The sequence below is a fragment of the Lissotriton vulgaris genome, chromosome 8, assembly GCF_964263255.1.
Source record: "Lissotriton vulgaris chromosome 8, aLisVul1.2, whole genome shotgun sequence".
NCBI classification, from domain to species: domain Eukaryota; kingdom Metazoa; phylum Chordata; class Amphibia; order Caudata; family Salamandridae; genus Lissotriton; species Lissotriton vulgaris.
Window position 1 is genome coordinate 436,052,369 of NC_141696.1, and position 25,355 is coordinate 436,077,723.

Sequence of the window (25,355 nt, forward strand, 5' to 3'; positions counted from 1 at the left end):
CCATGCACAGCATTTAGCCTCGCAAATTTCCTAGTCGCGGCAGCCAGGGCGAAAGCCGCTGGCCAACCCCCGCCCTTAGGAACTACTAAACGTAATGAAATCACACCTTAGGCATTGTCTTATATATAAATTTATCTTTTAAACCGTGTAAATAGTATTTATGATGCGCACCGAGTTTTGATGTTTTTCCTTTTTTTTTAAAATTGTTATGATTGTAATGCATACTTTTATGTGATGTTTTTATTGCCTTTTTTTTCTCTTTGTATGACTTTGATTAAGTCGAATAAAGATATTCTGACTGACAAAAAAAAAAAAAAAGAAAATCGAAGGCTTGTGGGAAATTTACAAAAGATGCAATAACCATGGCAAAACGCATGAAAACCGCCCTCCTCTAAATCAGTAACAAAACTTAAAATTTGGATATTGCTACGGACCCCAAAAATGTTGAGTCATTGGGTGACTGCATTATTTTTGCATCTTACCAACTCATTAAAGGCCATCATCAAGTCAACCCTTGATCCCCTTATAGGGGTGTTAAACAGCAATGATGCATCCCTAAAGATATTAATTGGTTCCAGCAGTTCTAAGACGACCTCTGGCCCGGAAATAGCGACTAGTTCTTTCCCAAATGTCAACCCGGACATATCCAATGTGGCACCCTCCCTCCTGTTACCATCATCAGTGGATTGCAGTATTAACATTACTCAGACTTCAACGCACTCAGAAAAACAGACAGAAATTGGGCGGTTAGGCACAACATCCGTGCAAGAGGACAATAGCAGGCCAAATCTTATTGATAGTCATCATAACAAACATTTAGTTGGCACTCGGAAAAACCCACAGAGAACACTTTTCCTTCCACCAGAAGCCACCCCTTATGGTATTGTTCTTAAAAAATGTCCCCCCCTTTCCTCCTTGCCAATGAATAAGGAAGTAGACTGGAAGCAGCTTAAAAATTAAACTGTGCATTGGCTGGCAAAAGCTTTGGACTGGTCAAAAAGTGATAACTTGTATCATAATATAATGAATGTTGAACAGGTTGCATGGGTAGGCCACAGGTCAAATCTGAGCCAGGTGATTGTATTGTTGTAAACTTTGAGGATATTTCCTTAGTACATTGGCATATGGATAGACTTCCCTGGAGTAACAATGCGGGGGCCCTATTGAAGTTGTACCATTAGGCTATTTTTACAAGCCATTGTCTAACAAAGGGCCGGGATGTACCTCTGTACATACCCTCGTTCACCATTCCAACTTTTAATCGCTTTTCCCCCTTAGATCATGTGGACTGACTGAATTATCAGTCTTTGCATGTGTCTGGTGATGGAAATCTAATCCCACCATACATACCTTTTGAGTCAAATAGTGTTATTCATCATGATCCAATAGCGATCTCCTCATTAACTTTTAATATTAAATCCCAAAGAGTAGTTTCCCCGGTCAATTTGGGTGATTTGTTAAAACTAACTGACCCTAAATTGCCTGATACAACCAGTCTCATTCCCTCTTCTACCTCAGAGCTTATGCCAGTACTGCCTGATGTACCACCTTTTGGTAAGTTGGGTCCCCAGGTACCAATTGATATGGTGATAGGAGAGGGTTGTGCTGCATTTATCTGCTTAGAGAGCGAGCACACTAGCCAGATCAATACAATCAGATAAGGCAATCTCTTCTGGAATATTGCAGGACTGCAGAACAAATTAGAAATTAAAGAATGGGTAGCTTTCTTTGGGGAATATAGCATAATATGTTTACAGGAAACATGGATGCAAGACCTAGCTCATATAAATGTTTTTTATTCTGTCCACACACCAGCTCAAGCATCTCTAGGTGGTCACGATAAAGGAGGACTACTAACTCTGGTTTTGCCAACATTAAAAGGTAGAGTGGAGAAGATGCAGCAGACACATGCTGCTTCATGTCCAGGAGTGGTATGTGATCTACAGTAGGTTAACTATACTTCTGTGTAAGCTCAATATTACATGCGCTATTAGCTTTTTAAGAGATTCTCCAATGATGTTGCCTCTAAGCATGGGTTGAAAATTTGTTCCGCTTGCGGAATTTGCGGATTTTCCGCGATTTCGCGATCCGCGAATCTCGCGAAATCGCGGTAAAATCCGCGAATCAGCGGGGACGAATTTTCAGCCAAGCACTTACTGGGTTACAGCAGCAGGTGCAAAAGTTGAAGCTAATTTTTTGTGAATTTTACAAAAGGGTTACAAAGAAATTAACTTCAACTTGGGCACCTGCTGCTATAAGCCTGTAAGTGCTTCCTGGCGCCTCGTTGCCTACTTGCAACTAGTCTCTGACCCTGCTCTGACCCTTGAAGCAGGGTCAGAGAATAGTTACAAGTAGGCAATGAGGCGCCTGTCACGAAAATTAAACCTCAACAGGAAGCAATGACAGATATAAAAATAAGCATTTGCAATGCAATAGGTCTCGCATTAGGAAAGTTTGAGCTATTGGTCTTGTAAATGACAATTTTTTTTATTTATGTGTTGGTTTTGAAAATAGCTAAATTAATAGCTTTGTCATTTACAATGCCAATAGTTATAACTTTGGCAAATGTGACACCTATAGCATTTGTAATGCAACATGTTTTGTATTTACATGACTTAGCTGTATTGATATTACAAATTACAATGGCTTTTAATTTTTTTAAATAATGAATACTTAAATAAAACTGATTTTAATTTATTATGGCAATAGCTTAAACTTTTGTAAATAACTTTTGTGAAGATTATGTTCAGTGTATTTTATTGTGACGAAAATCCAAGAACAGAAGTGAAATATTAACATCTTTTTGTGACATTTGTAATAAAGTTTGAAACATTGAGAGAACATATTTGAACCAGTTGTTGTTGAATGGTTGCGCAGAATGATGCTGGGGTGGCGCTGAGTGGTGCTGTGGTGGTGCTGAGTGGTGCTGTGGTGATGCTGAGTGGTGCTGTGGTGGTGCTGAGTGATACTGGGATGGTGCTGAGTGATGCTGGGGTGGTGCTGAGTGGCGCTTGGTGGTGCTGAGTGATGCTGTGGTGGTGCTGAGTGATGCTGTGGTGGTGCTGAGTGGTGCTGTGGTGGTGCTGAGTGATAATGTGGTAGTGCTGAGTGATGCTGTGGTGGTGCTGAGTGATGCTGTGGTGGTGCAGAGTGGTGCTGTGGTGGTGCTGATTGGTGCTGTGATGGTGCTGAGTGATGCTGTGGTGGTGCTGAGTGATGCTGTGGTGGAGCTGATTGGTGCTGTGATGGTGCTGAGTGATGCTGTGGTGGTGCTGAGTGATGCTGTGGTGGTGCTGAGTGATGCTGTGGTGGCGCTGAGTGATGCTGTGGTGGCGCTGAGTGATAATGTGGTGGTGCTGAGTGATAATGTGGTGGTGCTGAGTGATGCTGGGGTAGCGCTGAGTGATGATGTGGCTTATGCAGAGGGCAGAAAGGCACAAAAAGCAGTCTAACAAAGGGCAGAAGGGCAGAAAAACAAGGGAAAAACAAGTCTAACAGAGGACAGAAGGGCAGAAAAACAAGGGAAAAATTAGTCTAACAGAGGGCAGAAGGGCACAAAAAACTAGTCTAACGGGGCAGAAAGGCACAAAAATGAGTCTAACAGAGGGCAGAAGGGCACAAAAAATGAGTGTAACAGAGGGCAGAAGGGCTCAAAAACAAGGGAATAACAGAGGGCAGAAGGGCACAAAAAACGAGTGTAACAGAGGGCAGAAGGGCAGAAAAACAAGGGAAAAATTAGTCTAACAGAGGGCAGAAGGGCACAAAAAACGAGTCTAACAGGGGGCAGAAGGGCAGTAAAACAAGGGAAAAACAGGTCTAACAGAGGGCAGTAGGGCACAAAAAACGAGTCTAACAGGGGGCAGAATGAATCCCGCCCTGCGTGTTTGTCCACGAAGATGCCACCTTTTTGTGCCATACCTCTACTCAACTGGAGTACTTTCTACTGTCTAATCAGTAAGTGCTCCCTCGTTGGCTAAATGTATAGGGGCAGATTTACAATAACTGGCGCATCCCCAGGGATGCGCCAGTTATTGTGCGCCGCAGCTCCGCCACCCACGGTCCGCCGCATTTACAATGCGGCGCACCATGTGGCAAAAACGGCACAGATGCGTCACGCATCTGTGCCGTAAAAGCAGCGCATTGCTGGAGCTGCGTCGAGCTTGTGACGCAGCTCCAGCAATGCTTTGGGGGGCCCTATCTCCCCAATGCTGCATCAAGCCTTGCGCCTGCTTCAAGCAGGCACAGGCTTTTGACGCAGCATTGGCCTAAAAGTGACTGAGTGAATTCTTGTAGATTTCACTCAGCCACTTTAAGGAGGCATTCCTGCGCAGGAATGCCCTCCCCTGCGCCAGAACGCCTCCTGATGGCGCAGGGCTTTACAACGTGACGCATCTCTCAGATGCGTCACGTTGGTAATACCCACCACCATGGCGCATATTTTGTGCTGCAGCTGCGTCACAAAAGGTCTTGGTAGAGGGTGGGAGTGGTGAACCAGAGGGTGGCAGTGATGAACCAGAGGGTGACAGTGATGAACCAGAGGGTGGCAGGGGTGAACCAGAGGGTGACAGTGATGAACCAGAGGGTGGCAGAACTGAACCAGAGGGTGGCAGGGGTGAACCAGAGGGTGGAAGTGATGAACCAGATGGTGGCAGGGGTGAACCAGAAGGTGGCAGTGGTGAACCAGAGGGTGGCAGTGGTGAACCAGAGAGTCGCAGTGGTGAACCAGAGTGTGGCAGTGCTGAACCAGAGGGTGACAGTGGTTAACCAGAGGGTGGCAGTGGTGAACCAGAGGTGCTGTGATGAACCAGAGGGTGGCAGTCATGAACCAGAGGGTGGCAGTGGTGAACCAGAGGGTGACAGTGCTGTACCCGAGGGTGGCAGGGGTGAACCAGAGGGAGCTGTGATGAACCAGAGGAAGCTAAAAGGACACTGTCCACCAAGCGAAGAGAAGATCTATTGAAAAAACAAACTAAAAATGCATCCAAGAGAGAGGTACTAGTACTAAAATATTCAGCACAAGTACCCAAAATTAAAACCATTATACGTAAAAGATGGGAGTTGATAGAAAATGAACCAGACTTTCAAAACATTTTCATTCAACCACCGCTATTTGCGGATACTCGGGCATCCAATTTACTTGAGTTGCTGAAAAAACCATCTAATCGACAGGATCCCAAGAATTTTAAAGGCATGAGAAAATGTCACAACTGTGGACAATGTGGAAATGTAATCACAGGAAAAGTTTTCCCACATCCCAGGACAGGGATACCAATACCTTTGAAACATACTTCTGACTGCACAACTGAAAATGTCATCTACGCCATAAAATGCCCGTGTGGGTTAGTGTACATAGGCAGAACGAGTAGAAAAATAAAGACTAGAATAGTGGAGCATAAAAGTCGTATCAGGAACAAAAATTTAAATTCTTCATTGGCTGCACATTGGGTAAATGCTACACATACCATTCCTCAACTTCGCTTCACTGTTCTAGAACACATTACTTTAAACCAGGGTATGGACATCAATACCACTCTAGCCCGAAAAGAAACAGCTTGGATAAAAAAACTGGGGACCATAATCCCAGGGGGTCTGAATGACCATTATGAATTGTTATGTTATTTATAACTGAATGTGTATTAGATTGTAAGGGGTAAATTGCATTTCACAATATCAACTGACATTTCTACACCGAACACCTGTATTCTATCTTTGATTTTAATTTATTTCACTCCTTTATATTTCTTCACCCAATTTTGTTACTATTCAGTGCTTGTATCTTATATTTATTTTTATTTTATTTTTGCATAAGATTCCCTTGGATGAGTTTATACACACAGCACACTTAGTGCGTTCGTTTTTAGACAGGGGCCATTTTGGAATGGACTAACTCACTATAGTCCTCTTTCTGCTGTGAGTCACGTTTACCGCGTATCATTTTAAGCCTCCTTTCAGACTAACCGCGTTTACTGGAGGCGACTTTAGAAGCAGGAGAGTAACAGGAAAAAAAAGGTGCGTGCCTTTCCGGCGCTACGGGGAACAGTTGGTAGTTACGCGCTTGGGGGTTTCATTCATGATTCCCGCTTGTTCGTTAATTTGCAGATTCGGAAGACGAGACGAACCCGGCGCAATTAACTGGATAGCAGATTACGGTACCTTCACTACTGTTGGGGGTAAGAAGGAGACTTCAGTCCCTTTTTGATTGTACATAAGTTCATTCACTAACATAGAGCCACATATAACGCTGATACATATTCTTTAACAGAGACGCTGCTATGCCATTAATTTTGGATTACCGTCTGGATTTAATTCTGAGAGACGGGTATGTAGACATTCTTTCTTCCTCCTTTGACTAAGTTTCCGACAGACTAGTGTCTCTAGTGACCTATTGGTGTACCACGGTTGTCTTTCAATTACAGAGCGGGACGATTATGTTGAAGATATTCTTTTGAAACGTAGCATCTTGCTGGAGACCCGGCGGTATATATATCATTTTTACTTTTGGCATGCTTGTTTCCATTCACCAGCACTAGTACACGTGGATTTTCTTGATTATTTGTTTTCTTTTACACAGAGGCATTACCCAGAACTACTTCACTTTTTCACATCTTTACCTGTCACCTTTATTGTACATAGCTTTGGGTTCAATGACTACTTGGCACTTTTTCCAACATTATTGATTTAGCACTTTGGGTTTAAGATCACAGGTCTTGATGGTTTAAATTGAATATTGGAAAATGCAAGTTTTACCCTGAGATCGTCATGAGTGTGACTTTAAGAAGCTGTATTCATTGTTGGTATTGCCTTGAAACACATGCAATTTTGATTTTGAAACTTCATACATATTTTATTGTAGATTCGCAACCTGAATCTTCCCTGAGGATTTTGAAATTTGAACCTCTTGCTTTTTGAATACTTTCTACACCCCTGAGGAAGGGTCAGGAGAGACCCGGAATGCATTGGGTTATTTTGGAAGTGTTTCTTCTTTTTTGAAAACCGCAATTATTGACTGTTATGTACAATATTTTTATTGATGTATTCATGAACTTAATAGAATACATGGTACAATGTTGCATTTCTAATGTCATGTCTATTGATTGATTTATTTAGAACTATAATTTTTGTTTACTAAATAAACAAAGCATTTTCTTGGAAATTGAGTTATCAGAGATTGAGGTACATTACCTTATAGCTGTGCGCTGCATAGTACCCGGTTTCCGAGGACTCAACTCATACATTTTTCCAGGGGGGGTGGTACCCTCTCCCTATGCACCGCACGCATACAAATTGATCAACACTTCAAAGATTGTGATTACATTAGTTGAATTGAGGTGTGCAGACCCACCCACATTATTCATGAACCAGAGGGTGGCAGTGGTGAACCAGAGGGTGGCAGGGGTGAACCAGAGGGTGGCAGTGGTGAACCAGAGGGTGACAGTGCTGAAACAGAGGGTGGCAGTGGTTAACCAGAGGGTGGCAGTGGTGAACCAGGGGTGCTGTGATGAACCAGATGGTGGCAGTCATGAACCAGAGGGTGGCAGTAGTGAACCAGAGGGTGACAGTGCTGTACCTGAGGGTGGCAGGGGTGAACAAGAGGTGCTGTGATGAACCAGAGGGTGGCAGTTGTGAACCAGAGGGTGGCAGTGGTGAACCAGAGGGTGACAGTGCTGTACCAGAGGGTGGCAGGGTTGAACCAGAGGGTGCTGTGATGAACCAGAGGGTGGCAGTGGTGAACCAGAGGGTAGCAGGAGTGAACCAGAGGGTGGCAGTGGTGAACCAGAGGGTGGCAGTGCTGAACCAGAGGGTGGCAGAGGTGCTGTGATGAACCAGAGGGTGGCAGTCATGAACCAGAGGGTGGCATTGGTGAACCAGAGGGTGACAGTGCTGAACCAGAAGGTGGCAGGGGTGAACCAGAGAGTGGCAGTGCTGAACCAGAGGGTGGCAGGGGTGAACCAGAGGGTGGCAGGGGTGAACCAGAGGGTGGCAGTGGTGAACCAGAGGGTGGCAGTGATGAACCAGAGGGTGGCAGTGGTGAACCAGAGGGTGCTGTGCCCATGCACAACCGCATGGGTAACTTCGCCATGCAAGCGGCCTGCGAACACGCAAAAAGCCCCGCAAACATGCAAAAAACCCCACGAACACGCAAAAAAAATCGCACGAATTCGCAGATTTTGCGGATTGCGAATTCGATTTCGCGTGAATTCGCGGAACGCGAATTCGCAAATTTCGCCCATACTTAGTTGCCTCTTAGATCTTGTTCTTCTCAATCCACAAGTCTGTCAGGGAAAAAATCAACACATCATCTGGTCCACTTGAACCAGGATAAGCCATCTTCTGCTCTCTGCCATGGAAAAGGAAATGCACACCTCTCTGGGCCAAGGTAATTTGGACATAATAATGACAGGTGGCTTAAGTGCGAATGCAAAAGCATTAATGTTGCTAGAGCTAAACTTCCAAAGACTGCTCCATTTTACATGATAAATCTGACATCTCATCCCCATTTATCTTGCCTCTCTAATATAATTCAACAACTTTTTTTGCAAAGAAAGTAACTCCATGCCACTTTTGTTCTTAGGCTTAGCACTGATCCACTTCAGATTGCCAAGGCAAAAAGACACTGTTTTGGATGCAATCACATTTTTCCTAATTATACTTTACAGCTCTCTGTCACCTATTGTATATTTTCACTTGCAGTAACTCAATGAGCCTGATTCACAAACTGCAGTTTGTGGTATCTTTTGTAGCAACATACTACAAATTGCAGTTCACAAACCATGTCAGCGTTTTGTGCTTCCCCATTACCCATACATATTTTTGTGGAGTTCTCTGGCCCGACTGCGGAGTCTCCACTCACGTAAGTATAGGTTTTATTAGTAAAAGTGGGAGGAACCAAGAAGAATGGCTTAAAGAAGTTGCAGATTTACTACAAAAGGAAATGAGATTAGAGAGGAGTATGAGAAGTTTAAGGAGGGTCAAGAAGTTGGTACAAGGGGGGGCATCACCCACTCCTACAAGGGTAATGCAATTGCAATACTCAGCAGGTTGAGATAAGTAACTTAGGGCCAGATGTAGGTAAATGGCATTTACCGATTCGTAAATACCGAATTTTACAATTCAGTATTTACAAATCTGTAAATGCTATGTAGGTATTTTTACCGAATAATTTAACGAATCGGTAATATTCGGTAATTATCGAATCGGTATTTACCGATTCGGTAATTGCCATTGATTCCTATGGGCCTTGAGGCCCATAGGAACCAATGGCAATTACCGAATCGGTAAATACCGATTCAGTAAAATTACCAAATTGACAAGGGGGACAGGGTGTCACTTTGACACCCTGTTGCACCCCGATTCAGGCTTGTGTGCCATGTGACACACATACATGCCCTTAGGGCATGTATGTGTGCCACAGGTGTACATTCACAGATGTGCATGTACACAGGAATTCGTTATTTGCCACCTACATCCAGATTTACCGATTCGGTAAATTTACCGATTCGGTGTTTTACCGAATCGGTAAATTTACAGAATCGGTAAATTTACAGAATCGTTAAAATTAACGCCCCCTACATCTCAAAAACCAAATACCTGTCGGTAACTGCAGAAATCGGCCGTTACCAACCTGTATTTGGCCACCTACATCTGGCCCTTATTCTTTTGTAGCGAGGTTATGCTCTCAGGACCTGATTCCCAAACTGCACTTTGTAGTATTGGAAAACTTACTATAAAATGTAAAAATTGACTATACTTATATGTGCATAGTTCTCCACTCTGACTGCGAAGTCTCCGCACAAGTGTGTATAGATTTTAGTAGTAAATCAGGAAGGGACACAGGGGAGTGTGTGGGAAAGGGGGACGGTTTACCACTAATTGGCATATTTTTAGGGCGGTATAAGAGAGCTTTAAGAGAGGGTCAGGGAGGGATTTAGGGAGCGACATAACCCACACAAGAGTAAAACATTTACATTGCTCTAGGAGTGGAGACATGTAACATACTTTTGTACTAAGTTTACACTCATAGTTTGTGAATTCCAGAAGCAATAAACTTAAAACAAAGTGTACATTTACTCAAAAGTGTAACTTACCTTTTTAGTATCAAGGCCTCTCTGTTTTGGGAGTTTATGGACTGTTAAATGTCAATAAGTATTTCAAATATGTTAACTACCACCTTCTTTCCCAGAAAGATGTATGGGTGGCTCACGTCCATGTTGCTTTCTCAACCTTATCTCAAACTCCCCTTCACATGCAATTTATTGAACTGTGAAACTCTTCCCTCAGTGCAAAATGTATTGTACTGTAATTTATTTTCACTGTCAACAAATGCCACAGTTTGTGGTGGAGATGCAGTGTAAGAAATGCAAAGCTTATGCATGAGGAAGACAAAATAACAAATTCACTTGCACAATTCCCAGGCCCCCACAAACACAAAGGACATCCTGATGCTAGGAATTATCAGGGGTATCTTAAGGCTAGGCAGCCTGCACTGTCCCTTTTCTGCACCGCACAGAGAATCTAGGGCTTTGGAAAAAGTTTTTCCAACTGCAGGAAAGCTGAAACATCTACCAACCTGAATGGGGATTTACTGCAGGGTTTGCCTACTCATGAGTAATATAACTTAAATTAAATAAAACTGTGCCTATTATTCAGACTCGTTCATCATTTGGAAAATATAGGAAGGTTGATTTCAGTACAGATCTCAGGGGGACATTTATTATTTGGCAGGTGGTCCCTCTGCCCGCCAGCTTAGCCGAGGTGTTGGCTTCTACAAATTTACAAATCCTTGCCTGCTTGGTAGAGATATCTGTCCCTTTAGTGCATCTACTGGTGTGGAAAATGCACTGAAGGAATGGACAGATCTTTTTTCCCCTCAAACACTAGAGACAATAAACTTTTATTGCCTGCACTTGTGTTTTCATTTCTACAAATGCCCCTGTTTTTGTGTCCTTGACTTAAACACTTTTCCTGCCTACAGCTACTCTTTAGATTGCTTCCCTCTGATCATGTGCATTCTGGAGACCTTCTTGCATCTCCTACCTCCAATGGCTGGTTAGATCTAATTGCACTCTCCTCCTTGGAATACAGAAATACAGTAAACAGGATATTAGCAATTTTGAGTGGCACCTTACCTGTTTTGGCCTGTTAGAGGGGTCAATTAGGGCACTGGGCAAAATACCCCTGCCCCAGCACACTACATTGCCAAGTTTATTCTCCCATCTTGACTATATCTTCTGTTTCTAAGTCATTCTTCAATTCTTTCCTTAGGATGAATGATTATATTGCATCTCTTTGTTTTCACAAATAGTAACACACATGCATACGAATAATACCATGCCTGTTCCTGAGTGGATTCCATAGTTTCATTGTGTCCCTGTTTCTGGAAGAACTTTGTTGTTACCCATAATGTTAGAAACTAGATTCATGGTCTGCCAAAGTAGATACAGAAGAAATGGCTGCTTGGAAGCAGCTTATAAAATGTGAATGCAAGTAGATCTTTGATAAGCTCATTGGTTATGGTGGTGGGTTTGTCTGAGTCACCCAAGGGTAGATATAAAGCACTCCTACTGATTCAGTAGGGTTGACGAGCTCCCAATAGCTTTACAGCTTGTGAATGATCCATTAGATTTGAACTGTGGAGCAGAATTCCATGACTCCTATGTTAGAAACACATATTGGGGTCTTACCTTCCATCTGTAGACTAACCACCTTTGGAGTTAATCCCTGCCTGCTGATTGTCTGTCCAAGTGAACTTGCTTTACCCAATTTCACTCAACACTGCTACACCATACAAGGTCTGAAGAAGACAACTGAAATATTTTGAGCTGGGCATGCACTGCTTATGTGAGGAGCGTAGCAAGGGTGGGGAGGTAAAGTAATTAGGGATCTTGTTTATGGGTACTTAGTGGTAACTTTCAAGGAGATGGTTCTACCAGGACACCTCTATTACTGATGGTTCAGTCACTTTTTCTGGCTGGAATTTAGGATGAGGCTCATGACAAAGGCTGGACAAGCAGTTACATTCCGAGTTCTTCTTCAGAACCCATCTGCTTTTAGCTTTGTTAAGCCCGCTTCATCTATGAAAAAGGTGAGGATGAAGGGCCTCATTTTTCACTGCTCGCCCTTGAGCAAGGTGAAGGAGTCTAGTCTACTATCCTTGATAATGTGAGGTAAAAATAATAAACCTACCCCCACCTTTGGGCAAGTCAAGGGATGTTGCGGCCTCTAATGCCCCCTCCTTAGGGGGCTTCATAGTAAATGCCCTCAAATCCAATTGGTCTGGTCTGAATTTTATGTAACATGTCAGACATATTGACTTTGTAAATATAGGCTTGGTGGCACACAGAGCGGCTGCATGGGGTCAGGGGACACACAGAATGCAGCAGGGGCAAGGCAGGGTGGCACATGGAGGTGGCATAGATACACCGAGGGGATTCAGGGGACTAGAGGCACACAAATTGTAGGTTGGGGCACTCAAAAAAGCTGCAGGAGGCTGTGGGCACACAGAGAGACTGCATGGGCATATTGTGGTGGTACACATTGGAGCTAGTGGTGGGGGTACACATAGTGGTCCCAACACAAGTGGGGCACATAGAAGAGTTGAAGGGGGCAGCAGGAAACACTGAGATCTAGAATGGAAGTGCTCAGAGTGGCACACAGGAGTTGCAAGAGGGTATGGGCACACAGAGTTGCAGGGGGCTGGAGGCAAACCAAGAAGATGCTGTGGAGATAAAAGGCATACAGATAGACAGGGAATTAGGGTGAAGGAAGACGCAAAAAGGAACAACAAGTGAGCCTTGGGCATACCTTGTGGCACACACCAACTTATTCAATAACACACTGACCATCATATACCAATGCTGGCCCCCATCCAAAGTCAACTTACTCATCATAAGTCCAAATAAAAAATATTATACAATTGCACCTCAACTTTCACATGTTCAAAGAAGTAGCATCATACAACACTTTTATCATCATACTTCAAGACCACAAACACCATATGTCAATACAACCAGCATTATATGTCCATACATATGCCATAATACTACAACACACCCACCACCATATATGAACAATCTCAACACTATATGGCGAATACACCCACCATCATACGTCCATGCAACTCACATGCAATTTAACAAACAACCTGTGTAATTCACCTAAAAACTACAGTTGAAAGGGAGTTAAGGTTGACTGATATTTTGGCTTCACTACAAATACTAAAAAGACAAGAAAGTCATGATTCCAGGTGCTACCATCAACTCATGCCCCAGCACTACTATATAATGTTAACCGTACCTCCCATCCTTATGCACTTGAAAAAAAGCTTAAAATGTCTTTGTTTATATTTAAATGTGTGTAAAAGCTTGTATGATGACATGATTATGTTCCTCGGGTGACAGTTTAGAGCACTGATAAATGGTGGCTGTGTGAGTGTAGGATGGCTGTTTTCATATGACAGAGGTTGTTTCTGGTGTATGATGGTAGTACTATTGTTTTTCATTTATGATATTTCAATTTATAGAGCTACATAGCTTAGGCGGAGATTTTGGCACACGCTAAACATACCTACATTTGGTGGATTTATGACTAAAATACACACATAGCTTTACTAGAAATAAATTTACAGTTGTATTTTGAGTTGTAGTTATCCATGTACTCTTACTTATAGATGTAAATCATCACACACATCTGCTGAGTTACGTCTAGGCAAGGATTTACTCCTAGGCATAAATCTACATGTGTGGAAATTTCTGCCCAATGGTATTCCTTTAATAATCTGGCTCATAAGAACAATTTTAGAAATCTAATTAAAAAGAGAATACTTTCAAAAATCTTATTATACTGAGCTTTACAAAGACTTCATAGAATATAGATGAATAAATAAACATAAAGGGCTGGATTCACAAAGGTAAACTGAGACGAAAGTCTAACTTTACTACTTTCCGTATTCACAAAGGGCATTTACGAGTAGTAAAGTTAGTCTTTTGTCTCAGTTTAACGTAAGTTGTGGTCTTCTATCTAACTGAAACAAAACTTAAGTAAACCTGACACAAAAGTCAAACTTTACTACTAGTAAATACAGTTTGTGAATATTGAAAGTCGTAAAGTTAGACTTTTGTCTAAGTTTACCTTTGTGAATCAGAGCCGTTGGTCCCTAAAAAAGCATGTATGTTGCAAACAATTGCAAAATTATAAAATATGTATCAGCAAACAGTTTTTCTACAGTGAAAAAAAGTTGGAAACAGTGCAGAATATATATATTGTATTCATTTACACTAATATCAAGAGATACCAAAGATGACTTATTTGAAATGCAGGACCCCCTCCATAGTTTATTTGATTGTCACAGTATGAGGGGGTCATTTAAATAAAGAAGCATCCAACTAGGAGGTTATATCAAATATAAGTAATATGTACTGTCTTTCTTGCAGGTTACAGCTTTCCTAATGTTTTGGAATTTTATTGATTTCTTTTAGGATTTTGAACTCCAGTAAGTAATTTACTTTTCTTTAGTTTCAGTAACCACAGATGCACCATATTCACCCGGTTTACTATGGGAGTGCTCACTGAAAAATTAGATAACCTTTGCATCTTAAATGTGTTTTCTAGTCATATCTGTTATTACACAGAGAGCATTCCTGAAATTAGGCCATTACTATTTCACAATGAACTACCCAGCCAGCCTCTGAAAAGAGGTATTCGAAACAATTAAGACAATCAACTGAAATCCAATCAGGAAAATTCAATTGCAAATGTTTATCATATTTATGAAACACGCATGTAGAATACTGATCTACTTTTCTTGACCCAAATATTTAGAACTGGATTTATTTTAGAACTTTCAAAATCACTTACTTTTACCAACACCTCCAAAATTCCATTTGGACAAATGATAATATGTATTCCATATGCCTCAGAAAAGTCTTAAGTCTCCATCTTAGTTTATAACAATGGCAACACATGATTCTGTGAGCAGACACTTCCCACATTCTTTTCAGAAACCTGGAGGTTCAATGAACTCACCCCAATCTAACACCACCTCAGATTGGGACCACTCAGACTTGTTGCATACCCATACAGCACGCACTGTTCATGCACTGCATATTAGAACGCAAAAACAATACCCCCTCTAAAGGCCCTTAACTACTCTCCCCATATTTCCCCTGCTCCCTCCACCCAGCATGAATTATACCAATGCTGGAAAGCTGAACACCCGACTATCCCCTACTGGAAATGAATAGTTTTTAACTAGCTTCTCACGCAGCCTATCTAAAATTGCCATGAGAAATTTCAAATAAAAAATCGTCACCCTTAAGATAGAAACTCTTCGCATTGACCACTACTTTGCCACACCAAGAGTATCCTACTGAATGACAGCATCTTCTCAACCAATCGGCATGTCAAATGGAGGAAAGTCCTCTCTTCCCCTCTCAATGTCACTTTAACCAAGAAAATCACATGACCACATGGCATCAAACTTACTATTGCACCCTCCACTATATTCAACGCCAATGCAACTATTTCCATCTATAACAAAGGCACCATACTTCAATCTTCAAATCACAATCTGGAACTTTTCAGCGATCTCTTCTTCAACTTCAAAAACAAACTTGACACAACAACTCCTCCTCCTGCCCCCTTGCTACCCCCTCTGCTTTCTCCCCTTATGACAATCTCCTTTCCTCCACCCACCTCTCTCCCCATTCCCACCACTCTCCCCAGGTGGTCACCCACCTATCCACGGGCAATACCAGTGGCCTACACAATCCCTGCCCAGTAAAAACACCAACGTTCCCCCACGTCTACACCAATTCGACAGCAGCACCTCCCATCCCTTTAGAGACTCCAATCCCACACCTCCATCAACAAAACTAACTTATCCCCCACCCCCTCAACCAACCACTTCCAGACCTCTGACGATGATCCTTACTAATGCCTGCTCCCCCAACCCCTCTGCTAACCTTCTACATTCCAATGCCTCCCCCAACCAAGAACCGCTTAAACCTCTTCATTGACTCTAAGCTCAAGACCATTAATGTAAGCAGACATTCTCAAACTTGTTTGTGTCAACTCTAAGCTTGAGCACAAGTTGCCCTCACACGTAATTTATCTCCAGACTAATAACTCCTTAATCTCCAACTACCAATTTGACCCTATCCCTGCTTACATAGAGATCTCACACCCTTTCTGGAGTTCCACACCCAATCTTAACCACTCCTCCCATCATAATAGGCTAGCCAGACAGCTATCAAGTGACAATATACTCTCCTTCCTTGACATCTACAACCTTGCTTCTGCCGTTCACACTTTTCCTGCTTCACGAATTTGGACTATTATAACCCACCCTTTCAGGCTATCCTACCCCAGCACTATGTTGTTTAATACAAATAAACCTCACACAAGTCCCATCCCTCATACATCCTTGCCAACCTCCAACCAACCCTGAAATGCGTGTTGTTTAACTGCCACTCAGCCATGAAACATACGGCGACATAGCTGATCTTATACCTAACTTGGACCAAGACATGCTCATACTCATTGAAACCTGGTTGAATTAATCCTCTACTCCTATTCTAGACACTCCAGTCTACCCCCCAGTAATGACATCATTAGACTAGATGATGTTCAGGAGGTGGCCCAGCCTGAATGTACAGATCCTCGCTTTCTTTAAAAATATCACACAGCATGCAGCTCTTCCATGCTGGAATACCTCAGGATAGACATCACCAGCTCTAACAAATTCAAGGGGCTCCCTCCACACCTTTTATCATCCACCAGGAAAAAGCACACTTTCATTGAACAGATCATGGAGATTATTGCCACTAATATCGAAGAGAACAACAAACAAAAATGTCCTTGCCGATTTCAGTATTCGCTGGAACAATTCTATTGACCCTCTTGTGAACAGTTTTAAATCTTTCCTTCAGGACTACAACCTTATTCAAGCCTGCAACAGTCCGACCCAATACAAAAGAGATACTCTAGAAGTAATAATCGCAATTGACAACACCACAAATTGAATCTATTCTCCCCTGTGATTGGACTGACCACCACTGCATCACCTTCTTCCTAAAAAAAACAAAGGCAATCACTTCTAAGGCCAATCAATGATAGCCAAACACTGGGTCCGAGACACCACAACATTCACTCGCACACCATATTGACTCTCAGTATCGACATCCTGCTCCCGCGCTCCCCTGTGAATGACATCGATGATCTCACTGATCACTACTTCAACTCCATGACCAATCTTATGGACACCCTGGCCCCCAAACAACTTAAAAGAATCCCATCTAAAAGATCCAAGCCCTGGTTAAACTCTAACCTGAACGAAGAACTCCAACACCTCAGACTTGCAGAAAGAGCATGGAAACATACCCCCTCACTGGTCAACCTCAAACTCCTACGTGAAAAATGCAGCACCTACAACAGGCAAATTATGTACCCCAAAGCAGCTTTCTTTCAAAATCAACTAGACTCTGCAACTAACCAACCTAAAAAACTCTTTGAAATTATTGAAAACCAATCAACCTGCAATCCCACTTCCTCCAATAATAAAACTTTACCTAACAGTGAAACTGTTGTCTCCTTATTTGCAGAGAAACCCATACACATCTCTAATGATAAAGAGCACACTATTAAACTGTTTCCACACAAACCTCCCTGCCCCCCTCCCTTTCTGATCATGATACATGCCCAAGATATCCCCCATCTCACCCAAAAATAGCGCCTCCTGATCCAACTACAAGACCTTCCATGAAACTGGCCCGCTAATTCTATTGTCCTCCTTGAAATATTCCAACCAGTTCAACGATCCCCTCTCCTTCAAACTTCTACATGTATCCATTCACCTCTTATTCCCGCTACCTGACCCAACTCCAACCAATCCAACACCAACAATAACCACTCTGTCTCAAATATCAATAATGTGTGCACCTACAGCTTCACAATCACATTAAGCAAATTTAACTCCTGGACCTTTGTCATTCTGGCATCCGATTAGGTCATAGTACTGAAACTGCCATGGTCCGCATAGTCAACGATGCCCAGAATCAAAATTACCCCTAATCCTAATGTACCTTTCAGCAGCTTTTGACACTATCAACCATGTTACCCTTCTAAACCTTCTTGAACACAGGATGGGCCCCGCTGAATCATGAATCACTGACTAATCAATGTGGTGAGTGCAAGGAAAGTGGTTTTATTAACTTTTTTATTTTATTTTTCCAATTCTGTCATCTGTCAACGTTCCCTCCTACCCCCGCCCGCCCGCCCTGCCACTCTTACCTACACCAGCCGCGCCTGGTCTTTCTTCTGTTTGCCTAACCATCCACCGTTTGCCTTTCTGGACTTGTATTATAGCAAGGGGTGCAATGGGCATGTGCGCCCACTTTGTGTGCCCCTGGGGTACTTTGGTACTACAGACGGGACTGCAGATGCTTGTGAAGGCTCTTCTGTAATACTGATAACACTGGAGCACATGTAGCATCAGCGCTATTGTGGAGCAGTGTTCCCTCCTTTGCATGGAGTGTGGCCCCATGCAAATGAGGGAATCAGTTTTGAGTCTCCACCCACGCCATATTAGTGATGTGAGTGCCGAGGCAAACATGCTCTCAGGTGGGGCACTGACAGTGCGCCACAAAAAGGTGACATATTGTCAGTGCATCCCCTGAGAGCAGCTCTCCCAGTGGGTGAAAGGGAGTCCCATTGCAAGGACCCCATGCCACCAGCCATCCCTCTGCAGGCTGGTTCAGTCACTCACTGGACCCATCTACAGGGGAATATGTGACGGGAAACAACCTTTACAACGCAACTTTTACACCGCACTACCATTACAACGAAACTTTTACCACGCAACATCCATTACAACGCATGCATTTACAACGCAACCATTACAACGCATGACACTACAACGCACACCACTACAACGCATGCCATTACAACGCAGTCATTACAATGCATACCATTACAACGCATAGCATTACAACACATAGTACCCCTACACTATCCAACACTTACCCTACTGTTGCACCCCCTGGAGTTAGAATAGTAATTTTAACCCCTACACTATCCAACACTTACCCTACTGTTGCACCCCCTGAAGTTAGAATAGTAATTTTTACCCCTACACTATCCAATACTTACCTTACATGCAATGTAATGTTATGCGTTGTAATGGTATGCGCTGTAAATGTAGTATGCGTTGTAGTGGAATGCGTTGTAAAGTTAGTTTCAAAGAATTCGTTGTAATGGCATGTGTTGTAATGGTATGCGTTGTAATGGATGTTGCGGTGTAAAAATTGCGTTGTAAAGGTAGGCGTTGTAAAAGTATGCGTTGTAACGTGATACATCCATCTGTGACCCCTCATCAAAGTGCAGTTGGGCTGCCATCTGCATTGTGAAACAAGGAGCAGCTTTTAAACCGATCCTCCATATTTCACTTGAATGTGTTGCCGCACGAGTTTGCAGCTGGGCATTCTTCATAATACTGTGCACTTTCCCTGTTTGCACCCACCGCGCCTGTTTAAAGGTGCAGTGTGTCCCCAACAGGGAAAGTGCACCCATTTAGTAATATGGCCCCTGGTTGTCTATCTGCCTATCCATGTCTTCCAATTCACCTGAACATCCATCTGTCTATCCGTACTTCTGTCCACCCATCTGTTTATTGATCTGTTTGTCTGTTTCTCTCCCTGTCTATCCAGCTGCACATCTATCCATCCATCCACCTATCTTTAATCTGGAATACCACCAACGTATGAAAGGAATCTGAGCTATTAATCTACAGCAAATCATTTTCATCCAGAGGGCAACCCGACTGATGACAGGCAAGCTTTCAGGGGCTTTCACTTCAGTAAATTCACTTATCTTTGAAATGAAGGTGTCTTCATCCTGTGAACATTTCTATGGGCTTCCATCGATCTGTTGTTACAAAATATATTAAAAATCTGAAACCATATTTAAAATGTTTTCAAGTAACTCTGAAAGTTTTCTGAAACTTGAAAAATAAAAAGAATAAAAACTAATAATGGAATGCTTGTCGAAATGTAATTTGTTTCTATTACCTTAGATAAATCTGTCCCTTGTTTCTGTGCACCGCATAATAAATTGTACAAATAAGCTGACAAGCGCAACTTCTTTCACTCTCCCAGCTGTATGCTGCGCCAACGGCCGAAATTTAAGGACTATTAACATATTATTAGCATTCTTTTTTCGTAAAACAGTCAATAGGTGTGCTTTTGTTAGCAAGTACAACAATGTCTTGGCACGGAGATAATTCTGCAAGAGAATGTATTCAAAATTCAAGACTCATGAAGTGGCTGAAGAAAGAATCGATTTCATTTATTGGAATATTTTAAGATTTTTCCACTTTAAAGGGAGCTATAAAATTCCTATGAGGAGAAAATGGCAGCCCCCAGGTACGTTGAGCCGTCTGCAAACACACATTTCAAGAGTGGGGTTGCCTTCTAGCCTCTGTACAATAGGACAGAGTGAGAGAAAGGAACTGAACCTGTTGGAACAGTTAAGGCTAGGCCGCGTGCAGTAGCCTGTAGGTTACTGGATGACGCTGCCCTGCAGATTAGAAGTGGCTCAGTTGCCAGTCAAGTTCTCTCCCTGATTAGGATGGATCGAAAATGTTTGACGGTTGCAATGCAAGTGATGACTTTCTAACATTGTGGCAGGGCAAATGAGAAACACATTATTGGAAGTAACTTTCAGGAGTTTGGCTTCTTCTGTTCCCAAGCTAGGCCTGCAACAATAGACTAAAGGCCTGATACACAACACTGATAGATCACCTACAGTCATCCCAGATGCACAATCAGATGTGTATTGTAGGACAAAATCCCATTTCTGATTCACAAATGGTGTTTTTTTCCATACGCAAATGGGATTTGCTTGCATGTAAAATCTGGCACTCCGTCACTGTTACTCGTTACTCCTTGGCTAAAACCGCTGTGAGGGGAAAGGCTTGTTACTTACCCTTTCTGCTGCTTTGCCGCCGTGAGGGTATCTGCTTCCTGAGATTCCTGACCCTTGCTGACTACGCTGCCACATCGCCGCGAGGGAGGCGGCAGGCGGGGACTACAGTACCCAGGAGCCCCTGCTCGGCAAGTGGGAAAGACGTCATCGGAGGGCACCAGAGGCCCTCTTAACCAGCGTGGCCCTCACGCAGCGCTGGACGTGCTACTCCATGACTAAAACCGACGTGAGGGGAACGGCTTGTTACTCACCCTTCCTGTTGCTTTGCCGCCATGAGGGAAATGGCTCCCTGAGATTCCTGACCCTTGCTGACTACGCTGCTGCATCGCCGCGAGGGAGGCGGCAGGCGGGGACTACAGTACCCAGAAGGCCCTGCTCGGCGCGTGGGAAAGATGTCATCGGAGGGCGCCAGAGGCCCTCTTAGCCAGCGCGGCCCTCAAACCGCGCGGGACACGCTACTCCTTCGCTAAAACCGACGTGAGGGGAACGGCTTGTTACTCACCCTTCCTGCTGCTTTGCCGCCGTGAGGGAAACGGCTCCCTGAGATTCATGACCCTAGCTGACTACGCTGCTGTATCGTCGCGAGGGAGGCGGCAGGCGGAGATTACAGTACCCAGGAGGTCCTGCTCAGCGTGTGGGAAAGATGTCATCGCAGGGCGCCAGAGGCCCTCTTAACCAGCATGGCCCTGACACAGCGCGGGACGTGCTACTCCTTGGCTAAAACCGCCGTGAGGGGAACGGCTTGTTACTCACCCTTCCTGCTGCTTTACCGCCGTGAGGGAAACGGCTCCCTGAGATTTCTGACCTTTGCTGACTATGCTGCTGCATCGCCACGAGGGAGGCTGCAGGCGGGGACTACAGTACCCAGAAAGCCCTGCTCGGCACATGGGAAAGATGTTATCGGAGGGTGCCAGAGGCCCTCTTAACCAGGGCAGCCCTCACACAGTGCGGGACGTGCTGGGGCGCACCCGGGCAAAGCCCGGGCCAAGGGCGGGCCTGTCCGTGCCCGTCAGTGGCAGGAAGAGGCAGGGCAGGGCCAGATCCCTTTCATCTGCTGTCCAGTCCAGGCCATCTTGGGATCCTACAGTTGGACAAGGTACTGTGTTCCTGACACTGCCCGCTCCGGCTCAAATGTTGAAGAGAACTCCTTGAACAACTGCCTACTTGTGTTGTTCCAAATAGATCCTCTTCTGCTTTAATATTGTTTTGTAGGAATGGGGAAAAGAAAGACTATGGAAGGGGGAGGAGTGGGGGTGAAGGTGGCACTGGCAGTAAATCTCATAAAGGAAAAAAAGATAGGAAAGCATTAAAGCACCCAGTGAGTAATTGTGTCCTAGATCGTATTGAAATAGTGTTTGGTGTGCGGCACACCTTGTGGTCAATGGAGTGTTTCGATAATGGTAACTCTCAAATAGATTCTTTTTGGTACCTCCGGGTGTGGTCCCCATCTGACCCTTGGGGATTAAAAACTGTAATAACACAAGATGCAGTGCCAATCAAATGGCACTGTGCCAGGCAGGCGCTCCTTGAGAGACTCTGTCTCTAGTTAGTAATAACATTGTTATTACTAACTAGAGACAGAGTCTCTCAAACAGCGCCTACCGGGCACAGTGCCATTTGATTAACACTGCATCTTGTGCTAGATCGTATTGACTCACTTATAGAGGAATGTGAGGACCTATTAGTAAGTGAGCCAGACCCACACAGGAAGGACAGGGCTCTGACAAGCCCTTTGCATTAAACAAGGGTGAAGAATCCGGGTAAGGAAGAAACGTGGTACACGGTAGGAATTGTATTTAAGGTAGTTTATTCAGTAGGTAAGATAACAGGTACAAGAGCCCATGCCAACCGCCGCACTCGTATACTAGGAATCCCCTAGACCGAGGGTTCCAAGTTCCAGGTGCATGCAGTGAGCACGAGCAGTAACACGAGGATACCACACATCCTCCTTCCTAGGGGTTCCAAGTTCCAGGTGCATGCAGTGATGTTACATCCTGCTTTCATTTCTTCTTTGTCCTTCCTTAGTGTTTCTCATTTCTATCTCTGCATGTCTCTATGATGTCATCTGTGTTCCAATTGTATTTGCTTGAAAGCAGGAACAGTTACATCTGGAGGCTGAGCTGAAGTCCATCTGCTCCTGGTGGGGTTATTTCTATCATTATACAATCTTATTCTATTTATCTACCTGACCTGATTTTATTCTACAATAAACCTAAATTGTTACATATACTGGATTTATGGACATCAAGTTATTACAAATTTGGCGACGAGGTACAGAACCTGTGCGTGGAAAGACTGGTCTAATGGAGTAATGGAGATCTGCAACTAAGGAACTTAAAGAATAAGGAACTAAGGAACTTAAAGACTATTGGAACTACTGCAACTGAAGAATTTTTCAAGCCAAGAGGAGGAAAAGGTATTTTATGAGAGCACCCTGATTAACCCCACCAGTGTCCTGTGTGATCTGGACAGCCTGTTTCCCTTGGGTGTTAGAATTTTTGCTGTGTGATTTGGCTTAAATCTAAAGGAATTACAACTGCATGATCTGAAGAGAACTTAAAGATAGATTTGCTGCACGTTTTATGATTTGGCCTGAATCTCAAGAGAACTTAAAAGATTTAAATTTTGAATTTAAGGAGACCTCTTGCAAGAACTGTGTTCATACAAAGCTTTTAACGGTCTGACCAGTAACACACATGGTTTGGATTTATACAAGAAAACACGCATCTACCAACTGTAGGGAAGTGCATGCGCTGTGTTTGCTTGTTCTTCGATATCTCAGAGGATGAGAAGCGTTTTGGCCCTGCGAGAGAGACAGGGATGCTGGCGGTTGTGAGCAAACGCACAAGGTACAGTCTACTGTTGCATCGGAAGAAAAATGTACTATTTTGTTGTGGGGTGCAACATTAGCGGAATTTCTGTGTTTCTAGCACATTTAAAGCAGTGATTTTTTACATGTCAACGTTTTGCTTTTGAGGCAATTTTTGAAATAAAAACGAACGACTCACTTGGGCAATCGCTCGAGCACCGGCATTTTCTGAGCGTTTACTGTGACGTCTGCATCTTCATTCTGGCTGCTCATAGACGTTTTCTAGCTTTGGCGTAAGGAGAGCCACCCGGTGCAGCGTCCGTGTACGTGCCGCCATTTTGCAAGCAGTTCCTGTAAAGTGTTGATCCAAGTTTATGTCCAAGACATCGTTGCATCTGACTACTCATCTCATGGCGGAACGGAGTCCTGGGGTGAGTTTAATTATCTTTGTACACCAGCGGATATGTACAGCAGCGGATGTTTAACACGAATGAATTTTCGTCAGCTTTGGAGTCAGTTTTATTTGAGGTCATGGACTATTGTCAACAGTGAAGAGAATTGCATGGGTGATGCTTATGAAGTCTTCAGCTGTGAACTTCCTGTCCCAGTGATTTACAATCGTGACCTCTAAACTGTGTTCAAAGAAGAAATTTCAGCGTCTTGCTTTGAACTGCAAATCTTTCTACTTGCTTAAAGGAAGCCATTTGTGAGAGGTCCTCGGGTGAGGGATCGCTCACCGGTGTTATAGATTCATCGTTTTGTGGAAAATTAAGACCTTTATTGTAACTCATTTTTGAGGGAGGTGGTGGATGTTTTATATATGTATTTTGGGGAGAACTGCGCATTATTTTATTGCCATGTATTGCTTTTCACATGATTTGCTTGCATGTGTGTACTTTGCATGTGTGTACTTTGCATGTGTGTACTTTGTGTGTGTGTTCTGGAACTTATAGAACATGCTCTATGATGGTTGAGGTGTTTAGTTATACTACAGTGAGATAGTATCGTTTTAATTTTGCAAGGTGTTTAGTTATACTACAGTCAGATAGTATCGTCCTTAATGTGAGAGCCATGTTTATGCTCAACGTATGTTGAGGAGCTCTGTATTTTCTTTTCAGATTTCTGGTGTGTTAGTTATTTGATGGAGTGAGCCATTTTTTATGCTCAACGTTGTTTGAGGTGCTCACGTGTTTTATTTAAATCCGTTGTGGATTGCATGTTTGACATGTGCATGGGATGTGTACATGTGTATTTTTGAAAGGGGCCACATTTTGTGCTCATTTATTGAGGTGCTCCATTTTTCATTGTATTTTTATGTGTTTACGGCTTGCATCTTAGGATGAGCCATGTTCATGAGATTGCATCATTTTGAAGAGTTACCATTTTCATTGTATTTTATGTGTTTACGGCTTGCATCTTAGGATGAGCCATGTTCATGAGATTTCATTATTTTGAAGAGTTCTAGTTTTTTTTGCTGAACCACAATGTGCTCTAACTTTGTTAGAGGTGTTCAGGTATTCAGGATCTGTGAGAGTGAAAGTTGTTCTATACTAGGATGTGTACCGCTTTA